This window comes from Aegilops tauschii, chromosome 7 (assembly GCF_002575655.3).
Source record: "Aegilops tauschii subsp. strangulata cultivar AL8/78 chromosome 7, Aet v6.0, whole genome shotgun sequence".
NCBI lineage: Eukaryota > Viridiplantae > Streptophyta > Magnoliopsida > Poales > Poaceae > Aegilops > Aegilops tauschii.
The window spans coordinates 894,844-914,056 of record NC_053041.3 but is presented as its reverse complement, the minus strand read 5'-3'; the positions used below and the strand labels follow the sequence as shown (position 1 = coordinate 914,056).

General features: G+C 45.9%; 1 pseudogene; it reads left to right on the top strand.

Moving 5' to 3' along the window:
- The first annotated feature begins 6,135 nt into the window (after positions 1-6,135).
- On the top strand, positions 6,136-10,047 carry LOC109751886 (putative disease resistance protein RGA3; annotated as a pseudogene).
- The last annotated feature ends 9,166 nt before the right edge of the window (positions 10,048-19,213 follow it).

The following is a 19,213-nucleotide window of genomic DNA, read 5'->3' as shown; positions in this document are numbered from 1 at the left end:
GTTAGTCACGGGGATCATGCATTGCGGTACGAGTAAAGAGACTTGCCGGTAACGAGATTGAACTAGGTATTGGGATACCGACGATCGAATCTCGGGCAAGTAACATACCGATTGACAAAGGGAATTGCATACGGATTGATTGAATCCTCGACACCGTGGTTCATACGATGAGATCATCGTGGAGCATGTGGGAGCCAACATGGGTATCCAGATCCCGCTGTTGGTTATTGACCGGAGAGGCGTCTCGGTCATGTCTGCATGTCTCCCGAACCCGTAGGGTCTACACACTTAAGGTCCGGTGACGCTAGGGTTGTAGAGATATATGTATGCGGAAACCCGAAAGTTATTCGGAGTCCCGGATGAGATCCCGGACGTCACGAGAGGTTCCGGAATGGTCCGGAGGTAAAGATTTATATATGGGAAGTCTTATTTTGGTCGCCGGAAAAGTTTCGCGCTTTATCGGTATTGTACCGGGAATGCCGAAAGGGGTCCGGGGGTCCACCAAGGGGGTCCACCAGCCCCGGGGGGCCACATGGGTTGTAAGGGGTGCGCCTTGGCCTATATGGGCCAAGGGCACCAGCCCCAAGAGGCCCATGCGCAAGAGATAAGAAAAAGGGGAGAGTCCTAAAGGGGGAAGGCACCTCCGAGGTGCCTTGGGGGGGAAGGACTCCCCCCTGGCCGCACCCTTCCTTGGAGGAAGGGGCAAGGCTGCGCCCCCCTCTCCCTTGGCCCTATATATAGTGGGGGGAAGGGAGGGCAGCAAGTTCTAAGCCTTGGGCGCCTCCCTCCTCCCCTGCAACACCTCTCTCTCTCTCGCAGAAGCTTGCGAAGCCCTGCCGGAGACCCGCTACATCCACCACCAAGCCGTCGTGCTGTTGGATCTCCATCAACCTCTCCTCCCCCCTTGCTGGATCAAGAAGGAGGAGACGTCGCTGCACCGTACGTGTGTTGAACGCGGAGGTGCCGTACGTTCGGCACTCGGTCATCGGTGATTTGGATCACGGCGAGTACGACTCCGTCATCCACGTTCATTGGAACGCTTCCGCTCGCGATCTACAAGGGTATGTAGATGCACTCCCTCCCCCTCGTTGCTAGTAGACTCCATAGATGCATCTTGGTGAGCGTAGAAAAATTTTAAAATTATGCTACGATTCCCAACACTAATAACTATGGACCCGAAGGTCTGTGGTAAAGTACTCACAACTCATCGGAGGGGCTATGGTGTTGATGTAGAAGCTCTCCGTGATCGACTCCCCCTCCGGCGGAGCGCCGGCGAGGGCTCCAAGATAGGTTCTCGCGGATACAGAAGGTTACGGCGGTGGAAATTGTGTTTCGGTGGCTCCCTGGATGTTTTCGGGGTACGTAGGTATATATAGGAGGAAGAAGTACGTCGGTGGCCGCCCGAGGGGCCCACGAGACAGGGGGCGTGCCCTATACCGGGGGGGGGGGTGCCCTACCCTCTCGTGGCCGCCTCGGCTGCTTCTTGCCTTGCACTCCAAGTCCTCTGGATCACGTTCGTTTCAAAAATCACGCTCCCGAAGGTTTCATTCCGTTTGGACTCCGTTTGATATTCCTTTCCTTGGAAATACTGAAATAGGCAAAAAAACAGCAATACGGGCTGGGCCTCCGGTTAGTAGGTTAGTCCCAAAAATGATATAAATGTGTAAAATAAAGCCCATAAACATTCAAAAGGGGTAATATAATAGCATAGAACAATCAAAAATTATAGATACGTTGGAGACGTATCACTTACCAAACTTTTGATCAAAATATAAGTTAAATCACTGGTAGAATTTGATGAACATTTATTTACACAATCGCATATTGTGGGCAGGTAAATCACTCCTGATCAAAATATAAGGTAAATCACGGGCAGAATTTGATGAACATATATGTACACAATCACATATATACACACTTTCAGAAAAATGCAAATAATATTTGAAACGTGAAAAACTTTTAAAATTCAGAAATATTATTTGAATTTGTGAAAATTTTAAAAACGGGAACACGTGTTGAAAATTGATTTTAGAAAATGTGTATTTTTATACGCGAACATTATTTCACTAAAACAGGAATATTTTACGAATTTGGACCTTTTTTTAAAATTCCATTATATTTTTAGAATCTTGAACAATTTTGAAAAAAATAAAAAGTTGAAAATATTAAAAACGTTTATCAAGTTCGAATATTTTTGAAATTGCAACAAAATTTTGGAATTCCGAACATTGTCCAACATTTGTTTTTTTTTAATTCTGTACTTTTTTTAGAATTTCGAATTTACAGAATAAATTGTGAAATAAAAATAAACTTGGAAAGGAAAAAAGAGATGGGGAAGTGAGAATAAAAATATAAGTAAAACACTGAAAAAAGTAAAATTTGCCAGCCCATTATTGGTTGTCATGTGCGAAGCTCTGACTATTCGTTGCCCAGAGCGGAAAATAGAATTTCGCAGAAGCGTGGGAAGAAAAATAAGTAGGCTGGCTTCACTGGGCACAACGCGTGACCCACGTACGTAATTCTGAAGAAACCTTTTTTTTCTAGCAGACAAACGCATAACAATTTAAAATCATCTCGGATAGAAAAAAATCGGCAGTGAACGGCTGTAAAAATTGACGAATCACAGCTTGCTTTATTAGTAAAGTATAGATATAGATTTATGAATAATTAATAAAATGATTGCATGCATTGCCTAGATGCAGAAGACGGGGTCATCCTCCATTAAAAAAATTAGACGTGACGTGCTAGAATATTATGGGCAGGTAAATCACAAACTAACGTACTAGAATATTTATATCTCGTTGCAACGCACGGGCATTGTTCTAGTTACTTTGTAAGGTACTCGCACGTATGCCCGTGCGTTGTAAGAGGAGAAAAAACATTATGCATTTAAAGTTAGTAAGAATTATATGTGCAAACAAAACCTAGTATGCACGCGAAAAAGGAACATTTAGCTTCTTGGTTTCGCCGTGTCTGAAGTAATCAATCTGCTATTTTTACCATTCATTGATCGTGGGCATCTAATAGTTTGTTCCGTCATCGTACGTTAAAAAAGGCAATGAATTATTCAATCTACTTCCCTTTCAATCAAGGGGATTTTAAGGTATAAAGTTTCTGAATGTTGTAGGAAAAATTATCCATTTATTAAATCCTGAACAGTTTATTGAAAAGTATACACACTTTCAAAAAAACGCAAATAATATTTGAAATGTGAACAACTTTTAAAATTCAGAAATATTAGTTAAATTTGTGAACATTTTAAAAACGGGAACAGGTGTTGAAAATTGATTTTAGAAAATGTGTATTTTTATACGCGAGCATTATTTTGAATTCTCAAAATTTCCCTAAAACAAGAATATTTTTCGAATTGTGACTTTTTTTTAAATTCCATTGTCTTTTTAGAAATCTTGAACAATTTTGAAAAACAATAAAAAATTGAAAAACAATATAGAAACGTTTTCAAGTGCGAGTATTTTGAAAATAGCAACAAAATTTTGGAATTCTGAACATTTTCTAACATTTGTTTGTTTTTGAAATTCTGTACTTTTTTTAGAATTTTGAATTTACAGAGTAAATTGTAAAAGGAAAATAAACTTGGAAGAGAAAAAAGAGATAGGGAAATAAGAATAAAAATAGTAGTAAAACAGAGAAAAAGGTAAAGTTCGTCAGCCCATTATTGGTTATCGTGTGCGAAGCTATGACTATGCGTTGTTCAGTGCGGAAAATAGAATTTCACAGATGCGTGGGAAGAAAAATAAGTAGGCTGGCTTCACTGGGCACAACGCATGACCCACGTACGTAATTCTGGAGAAACCTTTTTTTTAGCAGACAAACGCATAACAATTTAGTATCATCTCGCATAGAAAAAAATTGGCAGTGAACGGATGTATAAATTGACGAATCACAACTTGCTTTATTAGTAAAGTATAGATATAGATTTATGAATAATTATAAAATGGTTGCATGCATTGTTTAGATGCAGAGGACGGGGGTCATCCTCCATTAAAAAAAATTAGACGTGACGTGCATTGCTAACAGCCAGGTTCTGTGTCAAAAACGCTCTCAATGAAGAACCAGTGTACTTGTAACCAACATGTCGTAGAAACGGTGATTTAAAAAAAAAGAATTATGAAAACCGGTGGTTATGTGATATAGTTGGCCCAAATGTGGTGATATTTTGTTTTAATTTACTGCCGAGAATCATATCGATTTTTCTCATCCCGTTGGACATCTTCTTGGGTTCCTCTCACCCCAAATCTCTCTCCCCTCTTTCCAGCCGCTGCCTCCTCTTCCAAGAAAAGTTAGGGTTCGTGCCTCTCGCCGGCTCCGCTGCAGGTCCGTCTTGTCTCCGGTGGCCCTAGGGCCATGGGGCGCGGTGGATCCTGGCAAGGGCCGGCGGGAGGGCTCCGTTGTTAGTCGTTCCTTCAAGATTTGTTAGGGTTTGTGTCCTACTCAGGAAGACGAGACGGCGGTGGCTCCCTGAAGATGGAATAAAGGTCTCCCCGCCTAGTCCATGTTCTGGTGGTGCGTCTAGCATCGTTGGTGGGCGTGTGGAGGTGTGTCTCCGGCGGATCTATCCTCGGTGGATTTGCTCGGATCTGGTTGTGGTTTGTCTATGTTCCTGTGTCTTCAGGTTGGATCCTTTTGATCTACGTTATTCTTCATCAGCGACGGTTGTTGTTCTGGTGCGCTGGTCCTACGGGGCCTTAGCACGACGACTTCCCGACTGTCTACTACAACAAGTTGTGCCCAACTCCGGCGAGGGAGGGGTGACGACGACGGCGTGCCTTCGGCTCGCTTCAGTGATTGTAGTCGTCGCTAGGTGGTCTACGGATCTGAATGTAATTTTTATTATTTATAGTGTTCGTTGTACTGTCATGATAGAAGATAAATAGATTGAAAGTTTTCTCGTAAAAAAAACAAATCTCTCTCCCCTTTTGCTGAGTACATAACCACCGGTACTCTGGAGAGGACGAGGTGGCATCGACGGCGGCCATCTGAGCGCCATCGGATGGCAGAGTATAGAGGCAGGGGACGTCGTTGCGCAAAAGCGAAGCAAAGCAAAGCGCAAAAGCGAGCCAAAGCATTTGCTTTCCATTTTCCTCCGCACAAGCAAAGCTAAGCAAATCAAAGCATCCTCGCCGGAGTGCGATTTCTTTCGCACTCCGGGGAGCTAGCTTCTTTCTCACATTCATTCTCCTTTGCCTTCACCTGGACTGTTGCCGATTGACCCACCCACCGCCGGCGGCGGCGACGACTGTAGACAGTCGATCGCTGGCCGGGTGTATTGACACCCAAAACTCGTCAATACAACCTCTACGGGATATATTATATGTTTACCTTGTCCTGCTACTGCTTTACAGGAAAATATATGAAGTTTTGCGCTTGCTTCTTTTTCGAAAAGGGGCGCTTTATTATTTAAAAGGTTTAAACATTACACCTGGTCTTTGCATAATTAATATGTTGCACTTGCTCATGGCAGAGATGAATACATTTCAGTTTAATTTGGCCATCTTCTGGTTTTTGCTTTCATGTGTTTCTATCAAGGAAAAAATAGCGCGCTACTGCAAAATAGCGCCGGCCTCAGAATACACTATTAGCGTGTCATATCGTGTTATAGCGTGTTATTAACGAGACATTTTATATTATTTTATTTAGCGAGCTAATTCTTCATAGGGTGTTATATTTTTCCAGTGGTTTCTATTCAAATGCACCTTTAGATGCCACTTGAGCTAGGACTGTATTTATTGGAATGAGAGTACGGGGTGTCAGAGAGTTTTAACACTGCACGATTACAACGAATGATCATACAAGGAATATAATTGCAACAACACAGTGCACTATATAGTTCCGACACGAACACAACACAGTGCATTCATTAACCTCTCAGCAAATATTTTCCCCGCAAAAAAAAAAAATCTGCCTTCATCTTGGTTATATCTAGCGTGGATCAGTACTTAAAGAGATGTGCTGCTTTTCCAGCACGCAAGCAAAGCTAAGCATCTGCTCCGGTGATCTTTTCGTTCCTTTCGCACTCCGTGGAACTATTCCTTCGCGCATTCATTCATTCTCCTCCTCCTCCTCCCTCACCTGGACTGCTGTCGACTGAGACCGGAGCACCACCACCGGAGAGAGATGGGTTCCCTGCTGATGCCGCTTCTGGGCAGCGTCGCCGCCAAGGCCGGCGACGCCCTCGTGGCCGAGCTGCTGCGGGCGTGGGGGCTGGACAAGTCCCGCCGGAAGCTGGAGCACCACCTCGCGGCCGTCCACTACATCCTGCTGGACGCCGAGGCCAAGAGCCGCACCAACCCCTCGGTCCGCCGATGGACCAAGGACCTTAAGACCGCCGCCTACCAAGCCGACACGTCCTTGACGACTTCCGCTACGAGGCGCTGCGCCGCCGTGCCGCCAAGATGCGACGCTGCTACACGGCACACATGGCACGTACATCGTCGATCGTCCCACATTCTCTTCCATGAGTTCACCACCCCACCCCACCCCACCATGGCTAGCTCTGTTTTCATTTTGTAGCTAGGGAAATGCAAGCATTTTAATTTTAGTTTATTTGTTTTCATTGCAGGTGTTAAGCTACTTCACCGCCCATAGCCCGGTTGTTTTCCGTCTTCACACGAGCTGGAAGTTGAAGGACGTCCTTGAGACCATTGATGAACTGGTTGTGGAGACGAACAATTTCCACTTCCTACAACATACCGAAGCACCAAGCATTGATCATCCACAAACATACTCTCATGTTGATGAATCAGACATTGTGGGCAGACAAGCGGAGAAGGAACAAGTGGTGAAGATATTGCTCGACCACTCTCACAACAATAATGACAGTAATAATGTCATGGTGCTCCCCATAGTTGGTATGGGGGGAATTGGTAAGACTACCCTTGCCCAACTTGTGCACAATGATCAGAGGGTGAAGCATCATTTTGAGTTGGTCATATGGACATGTGTCTCTGACAAGTTTATCGTCGAAGAAATTATTCGATCTGTAATACAAGTGGCCACATTGAACAAGTGTGAATTGACTGACAAGGAGGCACTGCAGAAGAAACTTGGTGAAGTGTTGGGCAAGAAAAGGTACCTCCTAGTGTTGGATGATGTTTGGAATGAAGATAGACAAAAGTGGGATGATATGAGATCTTTTCTATGCTCACATGCCGGCTCACGCAGTGCTATAATTGTGACAAGCCGTAGCAATCAAGTTGCTTCTATCATGGGCACACTTCCTCCGCATCAGATATCACTTCTAGATGAAGATCAATCATGGGAGATTTTTAAAAGAAAAGCATTTGGAATGGAAGTGGAAAAGAAAGAGGAATTGATTTCAGTCGCAAAGAGTATTGTTCATAAGTGTAAGGGATTGCCTCTTGCTATCAAGACCATAGCAGCTTTACTTCGCTCGAAACATCACAGTCAGTGGTTTTCTGTTCTCCATAGTGATGTCTGGAAAGATGACATCCTCACAGATACTGGTATTATACCTGCACTGAAGCTGAGTTATGATCACTTGTCATCCGAAGCAAAACTATGCTTCTCCTTTTGTGCTATTTTCCCCAAGGATAGCCCGATGGATAAAGACACGCTAATCCAATTATGGATGGCAAATGACTTTATTGCATCAGAAACAAGAGGCCAACAAATTTTTGATGTGCTAGTTTGGAGATGTTTTCTCCAAGATGTGGAGATAAAAGAGGATGCCTACATCCATCATTCAACTACTTGCAAGACGCATGATCTCATGCATGATCTTGCTGAGTCCGCGGAAATGATTGCTCCATTCAGCAAGAATCTTCATCACGTCAAGAAATTATGCAAGGATCTACATATACCAGTTTATTACATCATGAGGTCCAACATTTGTCACTTGGTTATGTCTTTAACAGTACTATTGCAGCCATGAAAGAAATTTTAGCTCCCCGAGCCCGCACAATATTAGTCCAAAGGGAGACTTCTCTGGATAGTGGAAAGTCTTTGGGTATGGCCATATCAAAATTCATATCCTTACGAGTATTGAAGACATACTCAATCAATACACATATGACAAACATGAAGCATCTTCGCTATCTAGATTGTTCTTATTCTGATATATTTGCACTGCCTGAAGCAACTGCCATGCTGTATAGCCCGCAAACATTGAAGCTCATTGATTGTCAAAACCTGAAGAAATTACCAGAAGGCATAAGATATATGAGCAGTCTTCGACACCTCTTCCTCTCTGGGTGTGATAGTTTGAAGCGCATGCCACAAGGTATGGGTCAGATGAATTCTCTACTGACATTGACAAATTATGTCATTGATAGTGATGTCGGTCATGGAATTGATCAACTCAAAGATTTGAATCTAGGTGGTGATCTTTCTTTGACAGAGCTGAGAAAAGTGCGTAGTGCAGAAAATGCTAAACAAGGCAATATGTCCGCCAATCATAACTTGAAACGATTGTCACTCGATTGGTATGGAAATTATATCACAGGATATGAAGATGAAGTAGATACTAATGCAGAAGGAATATTGGAGGCCCTTCGTCCTCACAAAAGACTTGAAGTTTTAAAGTTGTCTAATTATATTGGTGCTAAATTTTCATCATGGATGCACAACTCAGCACTGTTAGAACATCTTACTGAGCTTTCTCTGACTGGATGCAAGAACTGCAAGGATCTTCCACCATTATGGCAGCTGCCCTCTCTCGGATACTTGAGTTTGAATGATTTTTGTAGCTTGACAAGTATATGTGTTTGTAATGATGACACAGACAATGGGGAATCTTGTATTTACCCACCACCCTTCTTTCCTAAACTAGAGACCATGATACTTCTCAACATGCCGAAGCTAAGGAGATGGCACCAAGAGGTGGCAGGACAAGTAGTGGTTGTATCATTCCCTCAACTCAAGCAGCTAAATATTTCAGAATGCCCAATGCTAGGAAGCATGCCCGAGAGGCTCCCGTTGCTTGAAGATCTACTGGTGAAGGGCGCAAGGTATATTCCCCTTTACCATCTGATGAATCTATCTGTGCAATCTGATCTTGAGTGCAAAGGCGACATTTCTATGGAACCTGGAGTTCGTTGGCTGCTTGTGAACCTTCATTTCTCGAGGCTTGGAGACTCTTACGTGAGGCTGAAACTCAATGGTTTGATGGAAAATGTTGAGCTCTTTCAACGAGGGCTGAACAGAATACCTTGTAGATCTATTAAGGAATTGGATATAGTAGATTGCAACTGCCTTTTCTCATCTGAACCATTCCAAAGCCAACGGAATGTATGGGACCGTTTTTGTTTTGTTGAAAAGATGTGGATTTTTCACAACAAGAATCTAGTACAATGGCCACTGGTAGAATTCAGAAACTTGAATCATCTTCGAGGTCTACATTTGTTTGACTGTTCAAACTTAACTGGTTCACTACCATCAACATTATCTGAAGATGAAAGTGTCATGCCTCCCCGACTCCAGCATCTTGAAATTGCCTTATGTAATAATTTGGTGGAGATACCAAAGTTAGCTGCATCTCTTGAAAGTTTGTTGATCTATTCTTGTCCCAAGTTGGTGTCCATGCCAACAATTCTTGGGAACAACAAAAAATTGAGAGAACTCAAGGTGTTTGAGTGTGACACTTTGATGACATTTCCAGATGGAATGTATGGAGTCACTGCGCTCAAAAAATTGTGGATGGTGGCGTGCCCAGGGGTAGAGACTTTACCGGAGGGACTCCTGCAACAGCTCCCAGTCCTGTTGGAACTACGCATCAAAGACTGCCCCAATTTGGAGGGAGTCTTCTCAAGAGGGGGCGCTTACTGGAATTTGGTTGAAGCAATTCCACGAAGAGATGTTGTCCCTTACCCGAGACCCATGGATTGGTAATGATGATACAGACAATGGGGAATCCTGTATTTCTCCATCACCATTCTTTACTAAATTGGAAACGATGATGCTCAAGGGTAGGGATACTACCGGATGTGCAAGCGGTGAAACGTCTTGCCCTGTTGGGGGCGACGTGTTCATGTTATATAGTAGGGGAGCCAAACCCTAGATGGCTTTACATGCATGCGGTTACAGGAGATAAGAGAGAATCAAGATACAACTTGAGGGAGAAGAAAAACGAGAGGAGATATATCTCATACAAACTACCTCCTAGCCATATCTCTATATCCCAACTATATACTGCACATGTGATGTTTAACACTCCCCCTTAATCACAACTTCATCAAGTTGAGATTATGTTTAAACTCTTCAAAGCTTCTGATAGGTAGGGCTTTGGTAAACCCATCTGCAACTTGATCTCTGGAATGAATGAACGAATATCAAGTTGTTTCCGTGCAACTCTTTCTCTGACAAAGTGAAAGTCTATCTCTATGTGCTTTGTTCTGGCATGAAAAACTAGATTTGCAGACAAGTAGGTAGCACCAAGATTATCACACAATAAGCATGGATCTTGAGAACTTTGTATACCAAGTTCTTTTAGCATTGATTGAACCCATATGATTTCAGCCGTGGCATTGGCCAATGCCTTGTACTCTACCTCTGTGCTAGACCGAGACACGGTGGCCTGTTTCCTTGCACACCATGAAATCAAGTTAGGTCCAAAGAATATTGCAAATCCACCAGTGGAGCGCCTGTCATCCAAACAACCTGCCCAGTCAGAATCAGAGAAAGCACTGACAAGAGTTGAGGATGATTTGCTGAAATTGAGTCCAACATTCAAAGTGTGTTTGATATATCTGACAATGCGTTTTGCAGCAGTCCAATGCACATTAGTAGGAGCATGCAGAAATTGACACACCTTGTTGACAGCAAAGGAAATATCAGGCCTTGTTAGGGTCAAGTACTGTAGTGCACCTACTAAACTCCTGTATTTTGTACGGTCCTCTTGATTCAAGAGTTGCCCTTTTGTGAGAGATAGTTTTTCTGAGCTGGATAAAGGAGTAAAGAATGGTTTACAACCTTGCAGACCTGCCTTTTTTACCAAGTCAGTTGCATATTTCTCTTGAGAGAGATGAAGCCCATCCTTGTGTTTCTTCACTTCAATCCCAAGGAAAAAATGCAAATCTCCAAGATCCTTGAGAGCAAACTCTGCACTTAAATCCTTCAACAATGATGCAATGGCCTCACTAGATGAACTTGTAACAATAATATCATCAACATATATGAGAACAAATATGCATGTATTGAGTTTATTGTAGATGAACAGTGAGGTATCTGACTTGGAAGGAACAAAACCAAGTGATTGCATCTCGTGACTAAGACGGGAGTTCCATGCTCGTGGGGCTTGCTTCAAGCCATAAAGTGCTTTATCAAGTTTGCAAACAAATGAAGGATTAGATTTGCTCTCAAACTCAGGAGGCTGTTTCATGTACACCTCTTCTTCCAGAACACCATGGAGAAACGCGTTCTGTACATCTAGCTGTCTGAGACTCCATCCCCTAGACACAACAATAGAGAGAACAAGTCGAATAGTGGCAGCTTTCACAACAGGATCGAAGGTATCCTCATAATCAATACCATATCTCTGTTTAAATCCTTTTGCAACAAGCCTAGCTTTATATCTATCAACAGTTCCATCAGATTTCCTCTTAACTCTGAACACCCACTTGCAATCTATGAGATTTTTACCTTGCCGTGGGGAACCAGATGCCATGTTTTATTTTTCTTCAGTGCCACATATTCTTCCATCATTGCTTTTCTCCACCTTTCATCTCCAAGTGCCTCATCCAGAGTTCTTGGCTCAGCTTGTTCATCTGTAGAGCAAACTAGGCCATATTTACTTATATGTTTATAATTAAGAGGTTGAGTTACACCTTTTTGCAACCGTGTGAGCCGCCGAGATTGCGCCACAGAATCAGCCGGTGCAAAGGATCCGGAGCCATGCACAGGAGTTCCTGGTGTAGGCGATCCCGAGGAGGATCCGCTCGGTGCCCGCGCCGGATCTTCTGTGTCTCCAGCATGCAGTGGGGAGGTTGGATCTGCCGCAGAGGATCCCGGGTGGCCTGCCGGCTCATCATGGGCGCCTGATTGCGTGGGGCCACGCGGATCAGCCCCGAAGCCCGCGCCCACCTGGCTGGATGGGTCAGTGCTGGACCCCACGTCGGTCGGCTGCACCTGGGCGCGCCGCTTGTAACAGCGCGGTTCGCCGTGAAACCGCGGACCGCCTGAGCCACCAGGGTGTCGCCACGTGGAGGTGGGCGATTGGAGCGGAACCGGCGCGGGGCTGCCGCCACCCGAGGGCTGGCGCGTGGCGTGCGCGGAGCCGCGGAAACCCGCGCGGGAGGCAGGTTCTGCTGCGGTCGGCTCTGGCGCACCTGCCAGCGCTGATCCCGGCGCAGATCCTCTGCCCTACTGCTGATTCGGCGGCGATCCCGAGGAGGATCTTCTCCCCAAAGCTGCACACAGCAAATATGGCACTTGAGAACCAATTTCTTCATCATTTTTCTCACTGTTTGTTCCCGCAACATCACCAGAGGACTCATGTGCACCATTAGGAGGGTTAGTCAGCATTGAATCATCACAAGTATTTCCCCCGTGATCAAGGCCGAGTAGGTGAGATGGCAGGAGAAGAATTTCCTTGCGAAGTAGTGCACCGGCGTTGGGATGAAGATCAGCAAAGGGAAACTTTGTTTCATCAAAAACAACATCACGGGATATATAAACACGCCTTGTGGACACATCTAGGCATTTGACACCTTTGTGTTGAGCGCTATACCCAAGAAACACACATTGTTTTGAGCGAAACATAAGTTTGCGTTGGTTATATGGGCGAAGATTCGGCCAACATGCACACCCAAAAACACGAAGGGACGTGTAGTCAGGTTTGGTGTGGAGTAGCCTTTCTACTGAAGTTTCATTATTGATAACACGACTACGGAGCATGTTAATGATGTGAACAGCTGTGAGAAAAGCTTCATCCAAGAATTTTAGAGGCATGGAGGCGCCAGCTAAAAGAGCTAAGCCGACCTCAACAATGTGCCTGTGCTTGCGTTCGGCAGAACCGTTTTGTTGGTGAGCATGGGGGCATGACACATGGTGAGAGATGCCGAGAGTTTGAAAGAAAGAATTTAATTTCTCATACTCTTCGCCCCAGTCTGATTGGACAGCAAGTATCTTGCAGTCAAACTGGCGTTCAACGAGTGCTTGGAAGTTTTTAAAGACTTGAAAAACATCGGATCTTTTCTTGAGAAGATAAATCCAGGAGAATTTACTATAGTCATCTATGAAGCTAACATAGTACATATGTCTACCAACTGAGTTGGGGGCAGGACCCCACACATCTGAAAAAAATTAATTGCAACGGTTTTGTAGAAACACTAGTAGAAATAGGATAGGGTAGCTGATGACTTTTAGCTCGTTGACAAGAATCACAAACAGTTTCAATATTGTGCTCACCAACAAACGGGAGTTTATTCTTTCTAAGCAATTTTTCAACTAAAGAAAAAGAAGCATGTCCTAAACGATCATGCCATCGTGTGGATGAAAGGTTGATAGCACCACAAGCTTGTTTATTCAGTCTCCTAAGCTCCGGAATCAACGGATAGAGTCCACGAACACATCTACCTCGATAGAGAATGCTCTTCGTCGCCTGATCCTTGATCAAAAAGAAATAAGGGTGAAATTCAAGGAAGACATGATTATCAAGGGCAATTCTATGGACAGAAAGGAGACTCTTATCGGCATTTGGAACATGCAAAATTTTCCTAAGATGAATTTTACGAGAAGGGGTACTAAAACGTGAATGACCAATGTGACGGATCTCCATACCTTCACCACTAGCTGTGTGGATTTGGTCCTTGCCGCGGTATTTCTCCTTCATGGTCACCTTCTCGAGCTCGTTGGTGATGTGGTTGGTGGCGCCGCTGTCGACGTACCAGTTGGTGTCGATTCCGCCGCCACCTTGTCATCTTCTTGAGAGGAGTCATCGTCCTCTTCATAGCGGTACCAGCAATCTTTTGTTGCGCGCCCCAACTTGCCGCATATCTGGCAGCGAGGAGCATCAGGTCGTGCACGAGGATTGCCGCCACCACGGCGAGTTCTGTTGTTGGAGGGAGCACGCCCGCCATTGCGGGAGTTGGAGCCGCCGCCGTTTCTGCCTCCACTTGACCTCCCCCTGCCCCGGGAGAAGCCGCCGCGCCGAGAGGAGCCGCCACGACCGCGAGAGGCCGAGTTCGCGGAGGACTTGAAGCCGCCGCCACTGGACCCGTGGAAGTGCACCATCCGCTGATCAAAGTTGGAGAGCATGGCGAACAGCTCGTCGAGGGTGACGGGGGTTACGCGAGCGTCCAGAGCAGAGATCAGAGGCTGGTAGTCAGCATCGAGCCCGTGGATGATGTAGGAGATAAGCTCATCGTCGAGGATCGCCTTGCCCGCCGCGGCCAGCTCGTTGGCGTAGCCACACATGGTGGCGAAGTAGGAGGCGACGGAGAGGTTGCCCTTATGCGCATTGATGAGCGAAGTGCGGATGTTGTTGATGCGACTCGCCGATTGCGACGAGTACATGCCGGCGAGCGTTGTCCAGAGCGCGCCCGCAGTGGTGACCGTGGTCACCGTGAGGAGCACCTCCTTTGTGAGGTTGCCCAGCAGGTAGCCAAGGACCTGCTGGTCCTCCCTGACCCAGATTGGGTGGAGAGGGTTGGGCGTTAAAGTCTCCTTGCCTTCCTTGGTGGTGACGAGGAGCTTTGCCGGCTCTGGCTGGGTGCCGTCGACGTAGCCGAAGACCCCGGCGCCACGTAGTTGGGGTATGATCTGCGTGCGCCACAGCACGTAGTTCGTGCGAGATAGCTTCTCGGTGACCTGGCCATTGAGACTAGCCGGGAAGGAAGCGCCGGAGGAGGAAGACATGGTGGCTTCGGCACAGATGGTTTTGGTAGCTAGATGAGTTGAAGAAGAGGGGCTCTGATTACCATGTGCGAGCGGTGAAACGTCTTTCCCTGTTGGGGGCGACGTGTTCATGTTATATAGTAGGGGAGCCAAACCCTAGATGGCTTTACATGCGTGCGGTTACAGAAGATAAGAGAGAATTAAGATACAACTTGAGGGAGAAGAAAAACGAGAGGAGATATATCTCATACAAACTACCTCCTAGCCATATCTCTATATCCCAACTATATACCGCACATGTGATGTTTAACACCGGAGACTCTTGAAGCAGCTCCCAGCCCTCGAGAGACTGCGTTTTGTTCACTATCCCAACTTGAAGGGAGCCTTCTCAAGAGGAGGTTGAAGCAATTCCAAAGAGAATAGTTCACGGATCCCACGCACCGAATGCTTAGGTTGCCTTCAATTGTTATGTGTGCACGTCGTGGGGTTATCGGTTCCAATAAGGTATATGTGCCCTCTTTTCTTTACCTTGTTCTCTCACTCTTTTCAAAATTATACCTTGATCCCAAACTTTATAAGACAATTTTTTTATAGAAATGGGGGATGACCTTGCACAAAAGTTTGTAACCCAACTTCAGTTATTAAAATCATATACAGCTTCATCGATCTGTATTATCTATTTGGTGTCTTTGTACATGTCACAACTCAAAAGCACTTGTATCTATCTGAATAGTGTTCGTAATTTTTTTCCCAGGTATTTATTATCACGTCAAATGGATCACATCGGCTATGGGTTACTGCAGCTGTACATGCATTGCAGCAGTAAGGGAAAACCCTTTCTTGTACTAATACAGTTCAGTGAAGTTTATAGTTACTAGCAGGGGAGTACACATGCTATGCAAACCTTGCCTTACTATGATATATGGTAACTACATGTTTTTGATATATGGTACAAAAGCATCCATGTACCAGAAGATGCGATGAGTTAATGAGGAAGCTAAGCTGTATAGTTTCAGTGTATGAGACCACTCAAACTGAGATACTGCAGAGTACATAGACACCCCAGTCACTGCCCTTGTGTACAATATCAGTGAAGTTTATAGTTACTAGGGTCCCTGCAATTTCTGACCTTTTGAGCTGGCAGTATTAAGATTGAAATCACAGTTACTGCGGTCTTCACGCACTGAAACCTGTCAATAAATAAGTGTTCAACTAATGACTGTTACTGTGTGAGAGAACTCAGAATTCAGTGAGTGAAATGGATTTCCTTTAGCTCGCCAAAGGGCTGACAAGGTATGTTGCCACTGACATGTCTTGCAGAGTCGTCAATATTCTTTTAAGCTAAGAAATTTAGTTGGTGTTAGACTGTACGAGAGGCCTGCTGTAGCTGCTCCTCCTCACACGCGCGCAAAAGCAGAGCATGCCGCGGTCCGTAAAAAAACAGAGGAGTCTTGGCCGAAACAGGGGAGGCGAAGACGGTCCAATGTATATATAGCATAGTAGTTGTATAGTGCAGTGTATAATGCAAGTATACAAGGATGAAATTTATAAAACTCAGGATGGCCTTAGAGCATCTCCAGCCGCGCCCTAGAATGGCCTCCCCAGGCGATTTATTTGCGCCGGCGCCGAAAAAACGGCCCAGTCGCACCCCCAGGACGCCGGATTCCGCCGGCTCGGCCCGTTTTTGCGCCCGGCACTCGCAGGCCGAACACGGCGCACTGGGGGGCGCTCGGGAGCTCCGGCGTAAGGGAAAAGCGTTCCTGGGGCCACATTGACAGGCGAAAAGTCAAGCCACCCGCCCAGATTCGCCTCCTACCCCCGCGCTCGACCACCACCCTGCGCCACCCTGCCGATCACCGCGTCGACCACCGCCCGCCGCAGCTAGGTAGACCATCTCCCGCCGGGAAAAAAGAAGGGGTTTCGCCGAGGCAGCCTCTTCGCCGCCGCCCGGGCACCTTTTCCGACGTTCCGGCCGCGCAGGGTCTGTACACCGGCGGGCTTGCGCCCACCTCGCCCACAAGGTGTTCGGTGAATTGCCCGGCCCGGCAATGAATTCCGAAGATGAGGAGGCGCTCGCGGCGTTGCTGGATGAGGAAGCCAAAGCCGACGTACAGGAGCAGGAGCATCTCATGGTGCTCGCCGCCCTCGCCGGCCTGCTCGCGAGCAGTGAAAAGCCGCGGCGAGGTGGCTCGGCGCTTGGGCGGGTGAAAGCAAAGAACCGGCATCGTCTGGAAGGCTACTGCATGCTCTATTCTGACTACTTCGCCGACGCTCCATTGCACGGTGAGAAAACATTTCGGTACCGTTATTGGATGAGCCGAAAGCTTTTCCTCCGGATTGTGAATTACATCCGGGAGTTCGACAACTACTTCAAGTGCAAGAAGGATTGCACCAGCACACATGGATTCACCTCCATCCAGAAGTGCACGACAGCTATGAGGATGCTTGCATACGGAGCTCCCAGTGATTCACTCGACGACTATGGGCGCATGGCCGAGTCCACCACCATTGAGTGTTTCTACAAGTTCTGCAGGGCAGTGGTGGCAGTGTTTGGACAGCAGTACTTGCGAACTCCCAATGCGGAAGACACTGCTCGGATCCTAGCACCGAATGAAGCAAGAGAATTTCCTGGGATGCTTGGAAGCATTGACTGCATGCATTGGAAATGAAAGAACTGTCCATTTGCTTCGCAGGGGTTGTACAAAGGCGCCAAAGGCGGTTGCAGTGTGGTGCTTGAGGCAGTGGCCACACAGGACCTCTGGATTTGGCACTCTTTCTATGGGATGCCAGGAACTCACAATGACATCAACGTCCTGCAGTGCTCCTCAGTCTTTGCCAAGCTTGTTGAAGGTCATTCTCCTCCGGTGAACCTCGAGGTCAATGGACGACAGTACAACAAGGGGTACTATCTAGCTGATGGCATCTGATACGTCTCCAACATATCTATAATTTATGAAGCATTCATGCTATTTTATTATCTGTTTAATGCTTACGGGCTTTATTATACACTTTTATATTACTATTGGGACTAACCTATTAACCGGAGGCCCAACCCATATTGCTGTTTTATTGCCTGTTTCAGTATTTCGAAGAAAAGGAATATCAAACGGAGTCCAAACGGAATGAAACCTTCGGCAACGTGATTTTTTGGAAGAATATGATCCTGGAGACTTGGAGTTCACGTCAGAAGATCCTCGAGGCAGCCACGAGATAGGAGGGCGCCCCCCCTGTAGGGCGTGCCCCCTGTCTCGTGGGCCCCTCGAGCACCTCCCGACCGACTTCTTTCGCCTATATAAGCCTATGTACCCTAAAAACATCGAATATCAAGATAGATCGGGAGTTCCTCCGCCGCAAGCCTCTGTAGCCACCAAAAACCTCTCGGGAGCCCGTTCCGGCACCCTGCCGGAGGGGGGAACCCATCACCGGTGGCCATCTTCATCATCCCGGCGCTCTCCATGACGAGGAGGGAGTAGTTCACCCTCGGGGCTGAGGGTATGTACCAGTAGCTATGTATTTGATCTCTCTCTCTCTCTCTCTCTCTCTCTCTCTCTCGTATTCTCGACTTCACACGATCTTGATGTATCGCGAGCTTTGCTATTGTAGTTGGATCTTATGATGTTTCTCCCCCTCTACTCTCTTGTGATGAATTGAGTTTCCCTCTTGAAGTTATCTTATTGGATTGAGTCTTTATGATGAGAACACTTGATGTATGTCTTGCCGTGTTTATCTGTGGTGACAATGGGATATCACGTGCCACTTGATGTATGTTTTGGTGACCAACTTGCGGGTTCCGACCATGAACCTATGCATAGGGGTTGGCACACGTTTTCTTGACTCTCCGGTAGAAACTTTGAGGCACTCTTTGAAGTACTTTGTGTTGGTTGGATGAATCTGAGATTGTGTGATGCATATCGTATAATCATGCCCACGGATACTTGAGGTGACAATGGAGTATCTAGGTGACATTAGGGTTTTGGTTGATTTGTGTCATAAGGTGTTATTCTAGTACGAACTCTTGAATAGATCGATCCAAAAGAATAACTTTGAGGTGGTTTCGTACCCTACCATAATCTCTACGTTTGTTCTCTGCTATTAGTGGCTTTGGAGTGACTCTTTGTTGCATGTTGAGGGATTATTATATGATCTATCTATGTTATTATTGTTGAGAGAACTTGCACTAGTGAAAGTATGAACCCTATGCCTTGTTTCCTATCATTGCAATACCGTTTACGCTCACTTTTATCATTAGTTACCTTGCTGTTTCTATTATTTCAGATTACAAAAACCTTTATCTACCATCCATATTGCACTGGCATCACCATCTCTTCGCCGAACTAGTGCACCTATACAATCTACCATTGTATTGGGTGTGTTGGGGACACAAGAGGCTCATTGTTATTTG